This window comes from Labeo rohita, chromosome 1, assembly GCF_022985175.1.
Source record: "Labeo rohita strain BAU-BD-2019 chromosome 1, IGBB_LRoh.1.0, whole genome shotgun sequence".
Classification (NCBI taxonomy): Eukaryota; Metazoa; Chordata; class Actinopteri; order Cypriniformes; family Cyprinidae; genus Labeo; species Labeo rohita.
In genome coordinates, this window is record NC_066869.1 from 1,125,188 (window position 1) to 1,144,183 (window position 18,996).

Consider the following 18,996-nt stretch of genomic DNA (forward strand, 5'->3'; position numbering starts at 1 on the left):
CATGTGGTGGACTGTCATGATTTTGGCTAATGAATGATGCGCATCAGAGTGGGTATACGCAAAGCCGGCTGATAAAAAGGAGGTATAAAAAAGTACACATTTGAATGCACATGAGAAGTACTTTTTTCTACATTTTTGTAAATAATCTTCAAGTGAGGAGCATTGCAAAACCGTTTTGAAGGCAATAGCTAACTTGTTTAATAAAGCTTCAAATGTTATGTCTTATATATTATCCTTAATACTCTTTTTGACTTACAACTTGTTAATTTATTGCACCTATGATTTGTTGAATAATGCTAAAACAGAGAACTAACATTGAAAAGAAACATTTGTTGGTAAAACACGATAATAAATAAAAGACAAAAAAGTTTAACATAAGTGTAACCATTGATGAAAACATGTAGTATACGTATAGGCTATATTTAACAAACAATGAGGAAATGTATTACTATGTTTTACAGACAAACATTTAGAAACTCAGAACAGTCACTGAAAACCTTACTGAAGCTTTCCATCTCCATAGCTTATGAGCAGGAGACATGGTTAGTACGGGGAAAGGTAGGGCTAAGCACATGTCGACATAATAATAAGGAAAACAAGCAAAAATCGTTGGTATATGTATATATGTATATTAATGATATATGAATGCTACAATAATCTGAAAACAAAATAAAATAAAAAAAAAACATGATTTTAGACTATGTTTGTATTATATGTCTGTATAGCTACAGTGCTCTCTTAGTAAACATTCACAGGCACACTCACAAACAGGCACATTGCCTTTGAAAAATGAACAGTAGACCCTTCTGCCATGACGTTTTTTAATTTAGAAGTCTACCACAGATCGCACATCTAAATGCTTATTGGGGGTAATACAGCAGAAAAAAAGACTAAGTATTGTTCTAGGTATGAAATATGTAGATCTAGTTGTTGTAATGGTTGTAATGTTTATGTAGCGGTGTGTTATCTGCGTTGTGTTGTATATTAAACTGAATACACCGAATTCCTTGCCATCAAGTCCTCATTTATTGGATCTGAATAACACAAAACAGAAATTGAGGACTCTTGCAGCAAATAAGCAGCACGCAGCAGCAATGCACGACGCTGAGAAAGATATAAATAAGATTACATTCGTTAAGCAAAACTTTTAAAAGAAACCGATCAACGAAACATGCGCGTATACATCACAGAGGGACTTATAATCACAATTATATAAGTATATAGTGTACATACAATCATCTGTTAAGTGAAATATAGGCCTAATTGAATCACCACACAACTGTTGTGACCTACCGCTGTGAAATCACATGCAGACTGGGAAGAAGCAACACGTTCCGACTCCCCAAATCAGCATGGTTGCCAGATACACGCAGGAAACCCAAATATGGTCATAACAAGTGGAATCACAAAATACGTTCTAAAAACGCACACCTGCTACACTTATTTATAGTCTCATTTATAATCTCTAAAGAGCAGTTCAGCTCATTACATTTTAAAAACCAAGCAATTTCATGACGTTGACGTCACGTCAGGTCGTCCCATGGGTCACCCGTCCTGTAAGACGCTCAAAGCACAAGACGTTCGGTTAGATGTTCGATTAGCCGGTCGGTCGGACGCTTGATTTTGGCACGGAGTACGCGCCATACATATGCTGGTTAGAAATTTTGTCCGACTTGAGGCGGCGCTGACGCCTCGTGACTGTCACGTGTGGCATCGAAGTACCACGATAGCGATTCGAGAGCAGCCGGCTGACTCAGCCGCCGCAGTTTCTTCAGAGCGGCTGCAGGAGCTCTGATGACCACAGCTGTTTCACAATGGACCTTTATCTCACTTCCTATATCCGGTAAGCGAAGCAGTGTATCCCCACTTCCGGTCCCATCGCAACGCAATGAAAACTAATGGGAGAATCCTCTCTTTCCTTTCTTTCGGCGGTGTTACTGCAGTGTGTTTGGCTGCTTTTATTCTAAACAATGACGCACTGCCTCAGTTTTCACGATTTCCTGACACAACACGGATGAGATGCCTGGGATGAATTAAGGTCCTTCTAAAATATTACGCGGGAGCACTTTCACATAGAGTATGCATTTCGAAACTGAGGATGTTTACGCCTACATCTCATATCACCCGCTGAAATGTTCCTATTAATATATTTCTCTTCCAAATGTGCATTCTGAATAATAAATAAATTTAACCTGCTGCAGTCAAGTTCGTCTTCTCATTAACAGTGTCTTTCAAATCATATTTTATACCCATTTACATTAAAATACATTTTAAATAAACACCCTTACTCAATCAACCATGGATTTACTATAGTAAATGTAGTAACCATGTTATATTTTTATTTTTTCCGCGGACTGATCTCCAATTGTATTGCCATAGTTTTACTACACATACTGTAGTATCCTGCAGTAACCACAAGGTGTCGTTGTTGTATTACAAGTGTTGTGTTCTTAACTGTAAGTTAGTTGAAGGAAAGTATCCGATGCAGAACGCTTGCGGTGCTAATGTCTGTTGCTGTAACTGAGGTAAACAGAAAGTAAAGGTTAACTTCAACTCACGACATGTAGTAGACTGATCTTTATTGAAGTTTCTACATTTTTGGCGACGAGGATGAAGCAGTAAGCCCGTGTGGATAACAGATTAAGGACTTAAAAAAAAAGGAGCAATGTGCTGATAGCTGACTGTGAGGGAAACAGAAGATTTTAAAAAGATAGAGAACCATGGCTACAGGAAGTATTGGCTCACTGGGAGCATTTGATGCAAAAGCTCAAACATGGGAAGAATATTCCGAAGTACTGGAGCAATTTTCGTGGCTAATGGAATTGACGATGAGGGTAAGCAAAGAGCTATTCTCATAAGTGTTGTGGGACCACAGACTTACAGTGTGATGCGAAATCTTCTCAGCCCTGTAAAACCAAGTGAAAGAACTTATCAGCAGCTGGTAACGATGCTAAGAAATCATTTCAACCCCCAGCCAAGTGAGATTGTTCAGAGATTTAAATTTGACTCAAGAACAAAGAAGAGACCGTAACCGAGTATGTTGCAGAGTTGCGTCGCTTGGCACAAGCCTGTAATTACAGAGCAACTTTAGACCAAATGCTGAGGGATCGGCTTGTTTGTGGCATAGATGATGATCAGATTCAGAGATGTTGCTTTCAGAAACAAATCTGACATTTGAGACTGCTTTTAAAATTGCAGTAGCCACAGAAGCTGCAAGCAAAAATGTGCTCGACTTGCAACAGACATGTAACAGCATCAGGTTCAAAGTGAAGAAACCTGATCACGGGAAAAAGGGAGAGACAGGAGAACAAATAGACACCAGGGACTGCTATAGGTGCGGAGGAAAAAACCACAAAGCCACTGAATGCAGATTTAAAAAGGACAAATGTTATGAGTGTGGGAAAATAGGCCATATCGCCAGGGCCTGTCGCAACAAAAATAAACAGAGGGGACACATGGTAACTGGAAAAAGAGGAGAAGGAGTGCGTCTGCATCGAGCATTTAATGTAAGTAAAAATAATGAGAGTGATGAATCAGAAGAAACATTCACGTTGGCATGTGTAACAGCTGATGCGTTGAAGAAAGTGAAACCCCTCACACTGTTGAGTTGAATATTTAAAGGTGCTATCCAGGCACGAGGAAGTGTTCAAAGAGGAGCTTGGGACCTTAAAGGGCACTACTGCTACTCTTTATGTGCCAAATGATGCCTCACCAAGGTTTTATAGACCAAGGTCGGTGCCATATGCCTTAAAAACAAAGGTGGAAGAAGAGATTAATCGTCTGCTGCGGGACAAGATCATCTCACCTGTTAAGTATTCAGAGTGGGCAGCTCCTGTTGTTCCTATCTTGAAACCAGATGGGAGTATAAGATTATTCGGTGACTACAAACTTACAGTCAACAGAGTGTCAACACTGGAACAATATCCAATACCCAGAGTGGAAGATCTTTTTGCTCTACTTGATGGAGGAAAGCAGTTCACAAAACTGGATATGAGTCACGCATACCAACAAATCATCATGGATGAGAACTCCAAGAAATACTTGACTGTGAATACTCACAAAGGGTTATTCACATATAATCGTCTGCCCTTCGGAGTGGCTTCCGCTCCTGCTATCTTTCAGAGAACAATGGAGGGATAGTTGCAAGGTATTCCTGGAGTAGTTGTTTATCTGGATGATATATTGGTGACTGGAGTAAACCAAAAAAGTCACCTGAGGACTCTAGATGAAGTGTTGTCAAGGCTGAAAGAAGCTGGTTTGCGGCTAAAGCGGGGAAAATGTGTGTTCCTGGCAGATGAGGTGGAATATTTGGGTCACCAAGTAGATGCACAGGGTCTACATCCTACAGGAACTAAAGTAAAAGCCATTGAGGAAGCACCGGAACCAAGGAATGTTACAGAACTTAAGGCGTACCTGGGGTTGCTGAACTATTATAAGTTCCTTCCCAATCTAGCAATGCTACTAGCCCCACTTCATCTGCTGCTGAGAAAAGATGTTCAGTGGTTGTGGAAAAAGCCACAGAAAGAAGTTTTCAAGGAATCTAAAGCTCTACTGAATTCAGCAAGAGTGCTAGTGCACTATTCATCAGATTCAGAACTCATTCTTGCTTGTGATGCCTCACCCTACGGGGTGGGTGCCGTACTCTCGAAGCGCAGAAAAGGGGAGAGTACGGAGAAACCTCTTGGGTTCATGTCAAGAACATTAACGGCTGCAGAAAAGCGTTATTCACAGTTAGACAAAGAAGGCTTAGCTGTGATTTTTGGAATCCAAAGATTTCACAAGTACTTGTATGGTCGTGCATTCGCACTTTGCACTGATCATAAGCCCTTGATTAATTTGTTCAATGAAACAAAGGCCATTCCTCAAATGGGATCACCCAGAGTGCAAAGGTGGGCTGTGATGTTACAGGCATATCAGTACAACATTGTGTACAAGCCAGGAAAGTACCACCAAAATGCTTATGCGCTGAGTAGTCTCCCAATACCAGGTGAGGGAGAACTGGATGACACTAATGATCAAATGCTGATGATGGATTTAATGGATGACTCACCTGTAAGTGCAGTACAAATTCGGAGGTGGACATCCCATGACATAACGCTCTCCAAGGTACATGAGTACATGTTAAAGGGTTGGCCTAAAGCAGTGGAGCCCCCGCTGTTACCATACTATCATAGGAGAGACTCGCTAAGTGTCGAAGATGGATGTGTGATTTGGGGAGCAAGAATCATCATACCATCACAAGGTTGAGTGGCTGTATTGAAACAGTTACATCAGACCCATTCCGGTATGTCAAGAATGAAGGGGTTGGCCCGTTCATACATGTGGTGGCCTGGTATGGATCAGGATGTGGAGAAAGTTGTCAACGTTTCAAAAAGGCACCTGCTCAAGCTCCGTTGCACCCGTGGGAGTGGCCAGGCTCACCCCGGGAACGACTTCATGTTGACTACACAGAGCCCTTCTTAGGAAGGATGTTTTTAATTCTGGTAGATTCCCATTCCAAGTGGATGGAAGTTTATCCTACTATGCATGCAACTTCCCAAATCACCATTGAGAAACTGAGACTGTGTTTCAGTACACATGGATTACCTAAAATGTTAGTGTCAGACAACGGATCACGCTTTACCAGTGAAGAGTTTGGAACTTTCATGAAAACAAACGGCATTCAACATGTGCTGTCAGCTCCTTATCATCCTTCTTCGAACGGACTAGCGGAAAGGGTGGTTCAAACTTTCAAGGAGGGGATGAAAAAGATGAAAGGTGATACAGTGGAGACAAGAGTAGCAAGATTCTTGTTTAATTGCAGAATCACTCCCCATGCAACGACTGGGTTGTCACCTGCTCAGATGTTAATGACACGGAAGTTGAGATCTCCATTTGACTTCTTCCTGATGTAAAGACCAAAATTCTGAAAAAACAGCAGAAACAAAAAGAAGGTCATGACAAGAGCTGCAAACTCAGAAGTTTTGAAGTTGGAGATTCAGTGTACGTAAGGAACTACAGTGGTGGACCAAAATGGATACCGGCAGTAGTGAAAAGTTGTACAGGACCTCTTTCATACAAGACCGCTCTAGGGCAGGGACAAACTGTGAAGAGACATGTGGACCAAATGAGAACTCGGAGTACAGATGAGATGTTCGAGACTGTACTACCCACAGAGAAAGAACAGGACGGAGGCACTACCGCATTATCGACTGCCGATGTGGTCGATGCACGTGCAGGGAAGGAGATGTCTGTCCTGGAGAAGGCACAATCGCAAGAAGTGATTGTTGTTGAGAAACCAGTGATTGCTGGAGAACGCCAACCTACAAACCCAAGAAGATCTGCTAGAGAGAAACGTTCTCCAGCTCGCTTCAAAGACTATGTTGCCTAGAACAAGTTAGTACGAGAATCAGAGTAATATAACTGATCTAGGTTGAAGAGTTCTTTCTAAAAATATATAGGTATAGATCCTAATCAATAAGACTTATAATGTGTTGTTTGATATACAGTGGTATATATCTTAAGTGATTTCATTGATATTTAGTTATGTGACTTAGTTAATAATACTTGTCTGTAAATAGAACAGAAAGAAATTTCTAAGTAAAGAAAAGACAATCCACTTGATAGCTTAAGAAGGAAGGGATGTAGTAACCACAAGGTATCGTTATTGTATTACAAGTGTTGTGTTCTTAACTGTAAGTTAGTTGAAGGAAAGTATCCGATGCGGAACGCTTGCGGTGCTAATGTCTGTTGCTGTAACTGAGGTAAACAGAAAGTAAAGGTTAACTTCAACTCAGGACATGTAGTAGACTGATCTTTATTGACGTTACTACACATACCATGGTTAATTTTCGTAAAGAGCGTATTTAAATAGATGAATGAATGCGCCAGCGTTGCCTTAAAGAAATAACAATGTTGAACATTTTAGCTAATTAATCTAGACAGTATAACGCATTGACAGCGTGATTTGAGTATTATTTAAGAATTTTGGCATAAACGTGAATTACATGCAGTGAAATGACTGTGAATGAAAAATGACAGAATAAAGACTAAAATTTAATACAAATAAATAAATAAATATGTTGAATCTGATTTTATTCATCAGGTCTCACACACACGTTTATGAGCCATGGGTTTCTCAGATCGGTACGTTGGATTAAAACTACAAGTTCCGTTGGAAAATTCTGTGCACAGCAATCATCATCTCTTCGCCTGTCTCTGAAAATGTCTGGATTTTGAAATCATCCTGCAGATGCTCATTTTAACAGGATTTTATTCAACTAGTGAATAATATATACAACCGGAAGAATCGATACACTGCTTCGACAAGCGCTTCCAGTGTTCAATTCCGATATATTATTTGTTTCCTCTTCTTCAGTTTTACTCTTTAAGAGACCCTTTGAAAATGTGTTCTTGTGTTCCATGAATTTAGGTGTGTTCTTTAAGATGCCTATAGGCGGTGCACTATGCTAAAGTGATGATCAATACACGTTCTGGCATTAGGGCAAAGCCATTAACCATTTGAGCGGTACGGTCCCACATATGGGATTTAGAACGTTCGGTGACGTCACACAACTGCCAAATTCAAACTGCGTTTTCGCGCGTTGGCTGGCGCTGAGCCAGAGAGAGACGCCAGCTGTGCTTGCCATATAATCACAATTATGCAGTGTTTGCAACTACATAACGTTTACTTTAGGTTTCAGACATTTAAATACACATAAGTACTAGTAAAACAATACATTTAGCGTTTGTAAAACGCACACGGATGTCTATGGAAGCTGCAATAACAATCCATTCAAGTATAATTTGCAGACGTGTTTGATTCATATCAGATACACATAGTGTAAGTAACGATACAATTCACTCCTTTCCTTTCCCAGTTCACCAGCCACTTTCTTGCATGTATTTCGAGAGAAACTGGTGAATTTACGTGCTGTAAATCCGGCTGACAGGACTGACAGGACTGAACGGCAGCGCGACCAAACATGGTGGCGCCCATCTCACGTTATAGATCACGATCCATATCATTTATAAAGGTTTTTAAACAGCAAAATACACTCACTTACACGTATTCATGAATCGGAATATCAGATAGTTATAGATGTGGTTAGGACGTGTAAATATTTTGAATAAAAAAAGGAAAAACGAAGTAAAAGCGATAGGTCTGTCACACAGCGCTATAGTCGCTGCGGTGTGTCATGTGACAATCATGATGCGTCACCATGGAAACAATAAAGGGAACGTTCTAAAATAACGGTCGCCTAAAAAAAACTCACTTTGGGGGGTCAGATAGAATATTTTAAACTCACCAGTGAAAGGGTTAAAGAAAGTGCCTGGACGTTTGTTTCATCATGTCTTACAAGTATGTAAACTCGGTTTTATAAACCAAAATCCATCAACATTGAAACGTAAAAGGTTCAGAAATGTTCAGAGATGATGTTTGTACCGAAAAAAAGTGATTGTTGAGGTTTAAAAGAATTACTTCATTTGCGATTCAGTCGATGTGATTTCACGTTAAGTAAACAGTTTGAAATTCATGATACTGTTAAAAATGTGAAGTGTAAGTGAGAGATGTTAAAAAAATCTTAATATACTTTCTTTGCAATCTTAAAAGATTTCCCAGATTGAGCTGGATAATGTGCTATATTGAGTTAACCCACTCCATTTTGTTTATATGGAAAAGTTAAAACATAAAATGGAGGTTTTCAGTAAAATTCATGCTTGTAAAGGCTAAAAACATTATACCTGCATCAATGAAGACTGTTGAATCCTATTAATTGTTTATTCCATCAAATTGAGTGCGTTGTTGCATTGTAGTGTTTCTCTATTGTCTTTGTATAGAATTTCACTATAAAATAGACAAAGTAAAGCATTAAAGACAAATTGAGGTGTGAGTGGACACATCGTGTGATAGTAAGACACAGGAGTTGTATACAGATGTTTATTTTTTGCTTAAAAATGTCCAACCAGAGAGAAATGTTCAAGTGTATCACATTTGCAGACTAAAGGGACATCAATTTAAATGCTGTGAATTGAATTGTCCAGGAAGCATGACCTGTGAAAGAATATTGTTACGAGTTATGAATTCAAAAGTGTTATAATTGGCTGTTATCTGCAAGAAGAGAAAATAAGAAAAGAAAAAAAAAAAAAGGAAAAAGCCATTAAAGAAAGTGCCAGAACACTACAGATTGTAATCTGTTTGTTTCATCATTTCTTACAGCTACTACTTCCCTATTACTATTTATTACAGTCTCAACCTTCCCTGTTTGAGACCAGTAACATGTGTTCACTTCTCACTGCTGTGTGTCTGCACTCGTGAAGGGTTAAATGCAGAGGACCAATTTCGAGTATGGGTCACCATACGAATCCGTGTATCATTCGTCCATTCGTTTTTTGATTTAATATTGAAAGAAGAAACATGAGAACGCTCATGAAAACGGCTCCTTTTTCGTTTTTTCATTCTTTCCAGAAAAACGAAAAACAAGAATTCAGCTTGATTTTTCGTTTTTCGTTCAGGGGTGGAAAAATGAATAAACAGCTTGAATACTCGATTTCTACAAGTGGGCGGAACGAAACGCCCCTTTCCACCAATTGGTCAGCCGAAGATCAAACCGTGCCCCCGTCAGTTCTTCCGCAGTTTCGCGCAGAATAATAGTCCTCCGCTGCTGCAGTTGTATGGATAATTAACGCGTTTATTGTAACTTCATTTAATCTTTTTCTCACGAAAAAACCACACTAACGATGGCTCGACACTACCGTACCGGGGCAGAGCCTAGACAGGGCTTTCTTCTATGCAGACATAAATTTACTTACGCTTTGCATTAGTTGGCAGGGTTTGATGGCCGTTCTTTTGATGGCAGCCTACCCTGGTCGCCAAATAAGTTAAAAAAATTAAGATACAAATAATTAGATTAGTTGTACATTAAATATTTTAAACACTAATACAAAAAGGAAAGAATAGGCATTGACTCTGGTGTAAGCCTAACGTTCACACAAGAACTGTCATTCTGACTATCTGACAACCCGAGCAAGTCGTTGTGCACATAAACACTATTAACATTTACTTCACCTCACTTCACTTCAAATCCTTAAATGAATGGTATTCAGAAAACAAACAAGAATAAAAAAATATAAGTAGCCATGTAAAATAAAAAATATGCTAGCCTATTTAAAAATAGTGCCGTTATAAACAACATTTATTTTAAACGCAGAAAGGCATTTAGTTAATTACGAAGTTTCCATAGCCTCTTTGTGATTTACCTGCTAAAATATTTTTCGAAAGAAGGCTTCTTCAATCGGGTCCCAATATGCAGGCAAAATAACAGTAAGCAACTATACAAGTTACATTTTGCCTATAGGCTATTGTACAACAGACACATTTAATTAAGCATGATAACTTTTTATATGTTTGGTTGACGGTGCTTTAATAATGAACAGTGCATTGGTACGTTGTGTGAGTGCGTGAGGCGCCAGCGCCATCGCCATCATTTGAATTTCTTTCCTCAGCAGCGGAAACAACTTAATACTCTGTCATTTACAGTCATACAGATAAGAGCAGGACATCATTCGAAATGGAAAAAAAAATGTCTTTTTATTTGTGTAAATTCAAAATGACAGCAAAATGCATCCCTTTGAACAATAAAGAAAACAACAGAATGCGCTGCTTTCCTTTAACATCTTTCTGGCGTATGCCACAAACATGAACCATGACACAGCTGACGCGTCTACTTTTAACATGCTGCATTAAGGTTAGTTGACTTTAAATGCATTATTAAGTTTTATTATTATTAAAGTTACTTTGGAATAAATCACAGCATGTTTCATGATAAAAAACGTGGCACTTTGAGAATAGCACACAGAAGAAAGCCCTGTCTAGGCTCTGCCCCGGTACAGGTTGTGTCGAGCCATTCGTCAGTGTGGTTGTTTCGTGAGCAAAAAAGATTAAATGTATTTGCAATAAACGCGTTAATTATCCGTTCAACTGCAGCAGCTGGAGGATTATTCAGTGCGAAACTGCGGAAGAACTGACGGGGGCACGGTTTGATCTTCGGCTGACCAATCGGTAGAAAGGGGCGTTTCGTTCCGCCCACTTGTAGAAATCGAATATTCAAGCTGTTTATTCATTTTTCCACCTCTGAACGAAAAATCAAGCTGAATTCTTGTTTTTCGTTTTTCTGGAAAAAATGAAAAAATGAAATAGAAGCTGTTTTCTCATGTTTCTTCTTTCAATATTAAATCAAAAAATGAATGGACGAATGATACACGGATTCACACTTGACAATACGTCGTCACTTTCACTTTTTCACTTTCAATTTTAAAGCAATAACTGCAGCTAAACCTTTCTTGTCACTGCTAATCAGTCCTGCACAACGACTTGAAAGAGTTTTAGCCCATTCCTGAGTACAGAACCGCTTCAGCTCTGTGATTTTGGTGGGTTTCCTTCTATGAACTGCTCACTTTCCATCCTTCCACAACATTTCAACTGTAATAAGGTCTGGACTTTGACTAGACTGTTTTAAAACATTCACTTTGTCCTTCTTTAACCATTCTTTGGATGAACTTCTTGTGCGCTTGGGGTCGCCGTCTCGCTGCATGGCCATTGACATTGACTGCATGGACATTTTCCTTTAAAATCTGCTGGTAAAATTTAGAATTCATCGTTCCATCAATGATGGCAAGCCGTCCTGGCCCAGATGCACACTGTAAAAAAATTACAGTAAAAAAACGACAGCTGTGGTTGCCGGAATTTTAAAGCAAAAAAAATATGGTCCAGTGTTTGGTTTTACATTTAAATACCATAATTCCATTAACTGATGTAATATCAATGTAGTTGTAACGGAGAGTGAGTGACGAGAGATGAGCGGATCCACATGCGAACTTTTATTAAAGGAACGAGACAGATACATGGTCGAACTGGCAGGGTCAAACAACATAGCAGACAGGGATATCGTAGGCGAAGCACAATCGGAGTCCGTGAAACAGGCGTAAGTCCAATCGGGAGCGAACAATGTCCGTGAAGGGTGATCCGAGAGAAAGGTCAGACAGGCGAGAGATCCGATAAACACTGGGAAACACTAGGAAACACTAAGAAACACTGGGAAACTACTACTACAATCCGTAACATGAACTGGGAAGGTCGGGGGCTTTTATAGAAAGCCTGATTGGTCACGGGGGGTTGACGCAATCAGTGCGGTGGAGGATGGGAGATGCAGTCCGAAATACAGAGTGACAGTCAGGCGTGAACGAAAAGGTGAGAGTGACATCTGGTGGTGGGTAGTCCGCAGAGCACCGACCAGATTCGTGACAGTAGTAATCTATTGAAGTACTGTTTTGTACCCTTGTAATACACTGATAATCACCAAAGACAGGTGGTGATGAGAAAGTCACAGGATGCGCTAAAGCCCATCACAAACACCTTTTAAACACTAATATATGTAGACTGTACACAGTGTCATTCACACAAACACTAAACACCATCATGGTAACACACATGCAACTGAAATAATGCAATAAATATTCATTTAACAACATTAGATGTAACATACAACCCTAATGTACAAAACTGATAAGAAAAACTTCCAACAATGGTAGACTACCGTAAAATTCAATCCAATAAATCCAATACGTTTTTTCACCATATACAGTAAGGGAACTTACCGTTAACCATTTAACAGTTTTTTATTCTAGCATTTTTACAGTCTTTTGCAGTTAAATTCACTGTCACTTTTTACAAAACAGACCCAGAATTCAAATATTTTTCTGTTAATCTGCATTTACATTACATAATGACGCATCTATTTTGACAAATTATATTTTTCTTCCATTCGAAAATGAATCCCGCATTTATGTAAGGGATGAGAGATTTATGTCACTCCCGAAACTTCTCTGCTTGTACAGCGTATGTGACTGTTAGTATCACGACCAAACTAAACTTTTATTCACATTCAGAAAGGATTATATTTAGCCTAGAAAGTGCACAGATGTCCTTCTTTTATAATCACTAAAAAGGTGTCACTTACTTCAGTCCATCGCAATCTCACAAAGTACCTTTACAATCAATGAACCCCTTTTTTTTTAATTAAAAATTAAGTATGTGGCTCCCCCTTAAAGCTCCTGAGGAGCGGCAACGTCGTTTCATTAAAGGGCTCTGTCTTTATTGCGGTGGTCAAGGTCATATCGCTGCTGCTTGCCCAGTAAAAGCTCGCGCCCATCAGTAGACCGGAGAGTCCTGGCGGGCGGCACTTCTATCTCTCCACCAGTTGGCTTACGCACCACTATTCCAGCTGTGGTTTTGTATAATGATTCTGTTATTAGATGCTCTGCACTCGTGGATTCAGGGGCTGAGGGAAATTTTATGGATTTAACCTGGGCTCACCAACAAGGTCTTCCTTTATTTGATCTTCCCTCCCCACTTACAGCTCACTCACTTAATGGACATGAGTTAATGACTGTCACCCACATTACTGTATAAGTGTTATCACTTCCGGGAATCACAGAGAGGAGTTACAATTTTATTTGTTTAATTCGTCTTCTGTACCTATTGTGTTGGGTCACCCATGGCTTTCACTTCATAATCCACATATAAACTGGGCAGATAATACTATTTTGTCTTGGAGTTCTCGTTGTCATGCTGTTTGTCTTGTTTCTGCTTTGTCTCCTGCTTCTGTTTCTTCTGTGTTGCAGGAAGAGGAAGTGGATCTATCCCGAGTCCCTGCTATTTATCACGATCTGCGTGCGGTTTTCAGTCGGTCCCAGGCCGTTTCTCTCCCCCCTCATTGACCATATGACTGTGCTATCGATCTCCTCCCAGGCTCTTCTCCGCCTCATGGACGTCTTTTCTCTTTGTCTGCGCCTGAGCGCGAGGCTATGGAGAAATATTTGTCTGAGTCTCTGGCAGCTGGTCTGATTCGTCCTTCTTCTTCTCCGGCAGGTGCAGGTTTCTTTTTCGTGAAGAACAAGGATGGCTCTTTGCGCCCTTGTATTGACTATCGGGGGCTGAATGACATCACTATTAAGAACCGGTACCCCCTGCCTTTGATGTCTACAGCCTTCGAGGTCTTGGGGGGCGCGAAGTTCTTCACGAAATTGGACCTGCGCAATGCTTATCATCTTGTCCGGATAAGGGAGGGGGACGAATGGAAGACGGCTTTTAATACACCTACGGGGCACTTTGAATACTTGGTTCTACCCTTTGGGTTGGCCAACGCTCCAGCTGTCTTTCAAGCACTCGTCAATGACGTGCTTAGGAACATGATCAATGATTTTGTTTTTGTGTACCTAGATAATATACTAATCTTTTCTTGTTCGTTTCAGGTGCACGTTCAGCACGTCAGACGGGTGCTTCAGCGGCTGCTAGAGAATCAATTGTTCGTGAAGGCGGAGAAGTGTACTTTTCATGCCCAGTCGGTTTCGTTCTTATGGTCCATCATTTCGGCGGAGGGGATTCGCATGGACCCTGCGAAGGTGAGAGCTGTTTCTGATTGGCCGGTACCTGGCTCAAGAAAAGCGTTACAGCAATTTCTTGGTTTTGCAAATTTTTATAGACGCTTCATCAGGAATTTTGGCCAGGTGGCGGCACCTCTGACAGCATTAACCTCCACCAAGACAGAATTTTGTTGGTCAAACGCTGCTCAGGCAGCTTTTGACAATTTGAGATTCAAATTTACCACTGCTCCAATCCTGATTTTGCCAGATCCTAACAGTCAATTTGTGGTGGAGGTGGATGCTTCAGAGGTGGGGGTCGGAGCAGTTCTCTCCCAAAGGTCCCCTCAAGATGATAAGTTGCATTCGTGTGCTTATTTTTCTCATTGCCTTTCCCCCTCCGAACGAAATTATGACATCGGCAACAAAGAGCTGCTGGCAGTACGCCTGGCTTTGGGTGAGTGGCGTCATTGGCTGGAGGGGACGGCTATTCTATTTCTGGTGTGGACCGATCATAAAAATCTCGAATATATTCGGTCTGCTAAGCATTTAAACACCAGACAGGCCCGCTGGGCTTTATTTTTTGGCCGTTTTAATTTTGTATTGTCTTATAGACCGGGTTCTAAGAACGGCAAACCCAATGCTCTTTCCCGGCAGTTTGGCAGCCCCGACAACATGCCCTCTTCTGATACAATCTTGCCTGCGGATCGTTTGGTGGGGGCTGTTGTCTGGGGTGTCGAGACACAGGTTAAACGTGCGTTGGCTCGAGTTGAAGCCCCTTTGGGTTGCCCCTTTCGGTCCGCACCGCTGTCTTGCGATGGGGCCACTCCTCCAAACTCACGTGTCATCCAGGTGTGAGGAGGTCGCTGGCAGCCATCCGCCAGCGTTTTTGGTGGCCTGCCATGGTAAAGGACGTCCGTCGGTTTGTGGGGGCGTGCGAAGTTTGAGCTCAAAATAAAACTTCTAATCAATCTCCCGTTGGTCTGCTTCATCCCCTGCCCATCCCTTCCCGTCCCTGGTCGCATATTGCCCTGGATTTTGTTACTGGTCTCCCTCCATCCAGTGGCAATACTGTGATCCTCACCGTGGTGGATCGCTTTTCTAAGGCGGTTCACTTAATTTCCGTTCCCAAACTCCCTTCTGGCAGGGAGACGGCCCGGGTGGTCATTGACCACGTCTTTCAGATTCATGGTCTTCCGGAGGACGTGGTCTCTGACAGGGGGCTCCAGTTCGTCTCTCATTTTTGGAGGGAATTTTCTCGACAGCTGGGTGCCTCCGCCAGTTTGTCCTCAGGATTCCATCCACAGACCAACGGCCAAACAGAGCACGCTAACCAGGATCTTGAGCGGATGCTCCGATGCTTGGCTTCTCACAACCCCTCCTCCTGGAGTCAGCAGCTAACTTGGGCTGAATATGCCCATAACTCCTTGCCGGTGTCTTCGACTGGGCTTTCCCCGTTCATGTGTTGTCTTGGTTATCAGCCCCCTTTGTTTCCTTCCCAGGCTGTCGAGGCTGCTGTTCCCTCAGTCTGGGTATTTATTCAGAGTTGTCGCCGTACCTGGAGGAGGGCCAGGGAGGCGTTGATCCGGTCTGGGGGAAGAACCAAAAGAACAGCTGACCGCCATCGGACTGCAGCCCCGAATTATGTTTGTTGGCAAAAGGTATGGCTCTCTACGAGAGATTTGCCGCTTAAGGTTCCATCATGTAAGCTGGCGCCTAGATTTATTAGGCCATACCCTATTGTCAAGGTTGTCAGTCCAGTGGCGGTGCAGCTTCGGCTGCCTAATCCCCTCCGTCGTGTCCACCCTGTCTTTCATGTTTCTCATATTAAACCTGTCTTGCGTTCTCCCCATATTCCTTATGTTTCTACTCCCCTCCCTCCCCCTTCGCTGATGGTGGAGGACGCTCCTGCCTTCATTGTCAGACGGATTCTTGATTCCAGACGCCGTGGACGGGGCTTTCAATATCTAGTGGACTGGGAGGCTTATGGTCCGGAGGAGAGATCTTGGGTCCCGGCGCGGGACATATTGGATCGCTCGCTGATCGAGGATTTCCATCGTTGTCAGTCTCATTTCGCCAGGGGTCCACCGGGTGGCGTCCCTGGGGGAAGGGGTACTGTCAGGTCTCGGGTTTGATCTGTCATTTCTCCTGCACGTGCTTTTTTGTTTTTCATTTCCAAGTGGCGGCCGCAAGCAGCTGTTTGTCTTTTGCAATCAGCGCGACCGTGCACTTGCTCACAGCTGATTTCAATCTTTTCATTTTCTTCGCTCTATTTCTACTGCTTGTTTTCGTTCTTCTTTGCTAGTGTGTTTTGTCGTTTTGACTTTACGTTCTTTTAGTTGTCCCGGTCAGTTGTCATGTTTTGTCTTTCTGTTTGCCCAGTTATTCCTCTTGATGCCTGATTTCTCCGCGATCTTTGCCCTGCGGCTTATCGACTTAGAGCTCATCTTATTCTGACGTGTGAGAATTATTGCTTCCTGTGAGAAGAGATTGTTTGCCTGGAATCTTATCCAAGCCTGCTTTGGAGGACTGTTTTCGGCTTCTGGATTCTGACATCTGCCTGCTTTTGTCTGTGCAAGCTAAAGCTGCGTGGCGTGGTCACCTGGACTGTGTGATTCTTGCCGGGACATTGCTGTGATATTCCTTAATAAATCAATTTAATTCGCACTTCTGCATTTGAGTCCTTTATCCCAAGGAACCCTGACAAAATCAGGACAAACAGTCAGTGGGATTTACTCCATCTATCCAGCAGGTGATTTTCCTGTCTGGGTTTACTGTGAGATGATCTCAGATGGGAAAGATGAAGATATGAATATGACTTTAAACATCATTAAACACACATCAGAAGATTGATTATGAATCATATATTGTACAGTCAGGTCCATAAGTATTGGGACATCGACACAATTCTAACATTTTTGGCTCTATACACCACCACAGTGGATTTGCATATGTGCCCTTCACTTGTTAAGAGACCAAAAGTAATGGGACAGAATAATAATCATAAATCAAACTTTCACTTTTTTAATACTTGGTTGCAAATCCTTTGCAGTCAATTACAGCCTGAAGTCTGGAACGCATAGACATCACCAGACTCTGGGTTTCATCCCTGGTGATGCTCTGCCAGGCCTCTACTACAACTGTCTTCAGTTCCTGCTTGTTCTTGGGGCATTTTCCCTTCAGTTTTGTCTTCAGCAAGTGAAATGCATGCTCAATTGGATTCAGGTCAGGTGATTGACTTGGCCATTGCATAACATTCCACTTCTTTCCCTTAAAAAACTCTTTGGTTGCTTTTGCAGTATGCTTTGGGTCATTGTCCATCTGCACTGTGAAGCGCCGTCCAATGAGTTCTGAAGCATTTGGCTGAATATGAGCAGATAATATTGCCCAAAATACTTCAGAATTCATCCTGCTGCTTTTGTCAGCAGTCACATCATCAATAAATACAAGAGAACCAGTTCCATTGGCAGCCATACATGCCCACGCCATGACACTACCACCACCATGCTTCACTGATGAGGTGGTATGCTTAGGAACATGAGCAGTTCCTTTCCTTCTCCATACTCTTCTCTTCCCATCATTCAAGTTGATCTTGGTCTCATCTGTCCATAGGATGTTGTTTCAGAACTGTGAAGGCCTTTTTAGATGTCGTTTGGCAAACTCTAATCTGGCCTTCCTGTTTTTGAGGCTCACCAATGGTTTACATCTTGTGGTGAACCCTCTGTATTCACTTTGGTGAAGTCTTCTCTTGATTGTTGACTTTGACACACATACACCTACCTCCTGGAGAGTGTTCTTGATCTGGCCAACTGTTGTGAAGGGTGTTTTCTTCACCAGGGAAAGAATTCTTCGGTCATCCACCACAGTTGTTTTCCGTGGTCTTCCGGGTCTTTTGGTGTTTCTGAGCTCACCGGTGCATTCCTTCTTTTTAAGAATGTTCCAAACAGTTGTTTTGGCCACGCCTAATGTTTTTGCTATCTCTCTGATGGGTTTGTTTTGTTTTTTCAGCCTAATGATGGCTTGCTTCACTGATAGTGACAGCTCTTTGGATCTCATCTTGAGAGTTGACAGCAACAGATTCCAAATGAAAATAGCACACTTGAAATGAACTCTGGACCTTTTATCTGCTCATTGTAATTGGGATAATGAAGGAATAACACACACCTTGCCATGGAACAGCTGAGAAGCCAATTGTCCCATTACTTTAGGTCCCTTAACAAGTGGGAGGCACATATGCAAACTGTTGTAATTCCTACACCGTTCACCTGATTTGGATGTAAATACCCTCAAATTAAAGCTGACAGTCTGCAGTTAAAGCACATCTTGTTTGTTTTATTTCAAATCCATTGTGGTGGTGTATAGAGCCAAAATGTTAGAATTGTGTCGATGTCCCAATATTTATGGACCTGACTGTATATAAACCCATCACAGGTGATTCAGAGGAGAATGGATGGCAGTGTGAATTTCTATCGGCCGTGGAATCAGTACAAGAGAGGATTTGGGAATGTGGAGGGTGAATACTGGCTGGGTAAGATCTCACAGCGTGTGTCCGTTTGTGTGGATGTTCATGTCCAGTGTTTGCTTGAACGTGTTCTT

General features: G+C 41.7%; 1 pseudogene; it reads left to right on the forward strand.

The window, feature by feature from the left end:
- The first annotated feature begins 2,455 nt into the window (after nucleotides 1-2,455).
- LOC127168656 (uncharacterized protein K02A2.6-like) lies at nucleotides 2,456-6,938 on the forward strand (annotated as a pseudogene).
- The last annotated feature ends 12,058 nt before the right edge of the window (nucleotides 6,939-18,996 follow it).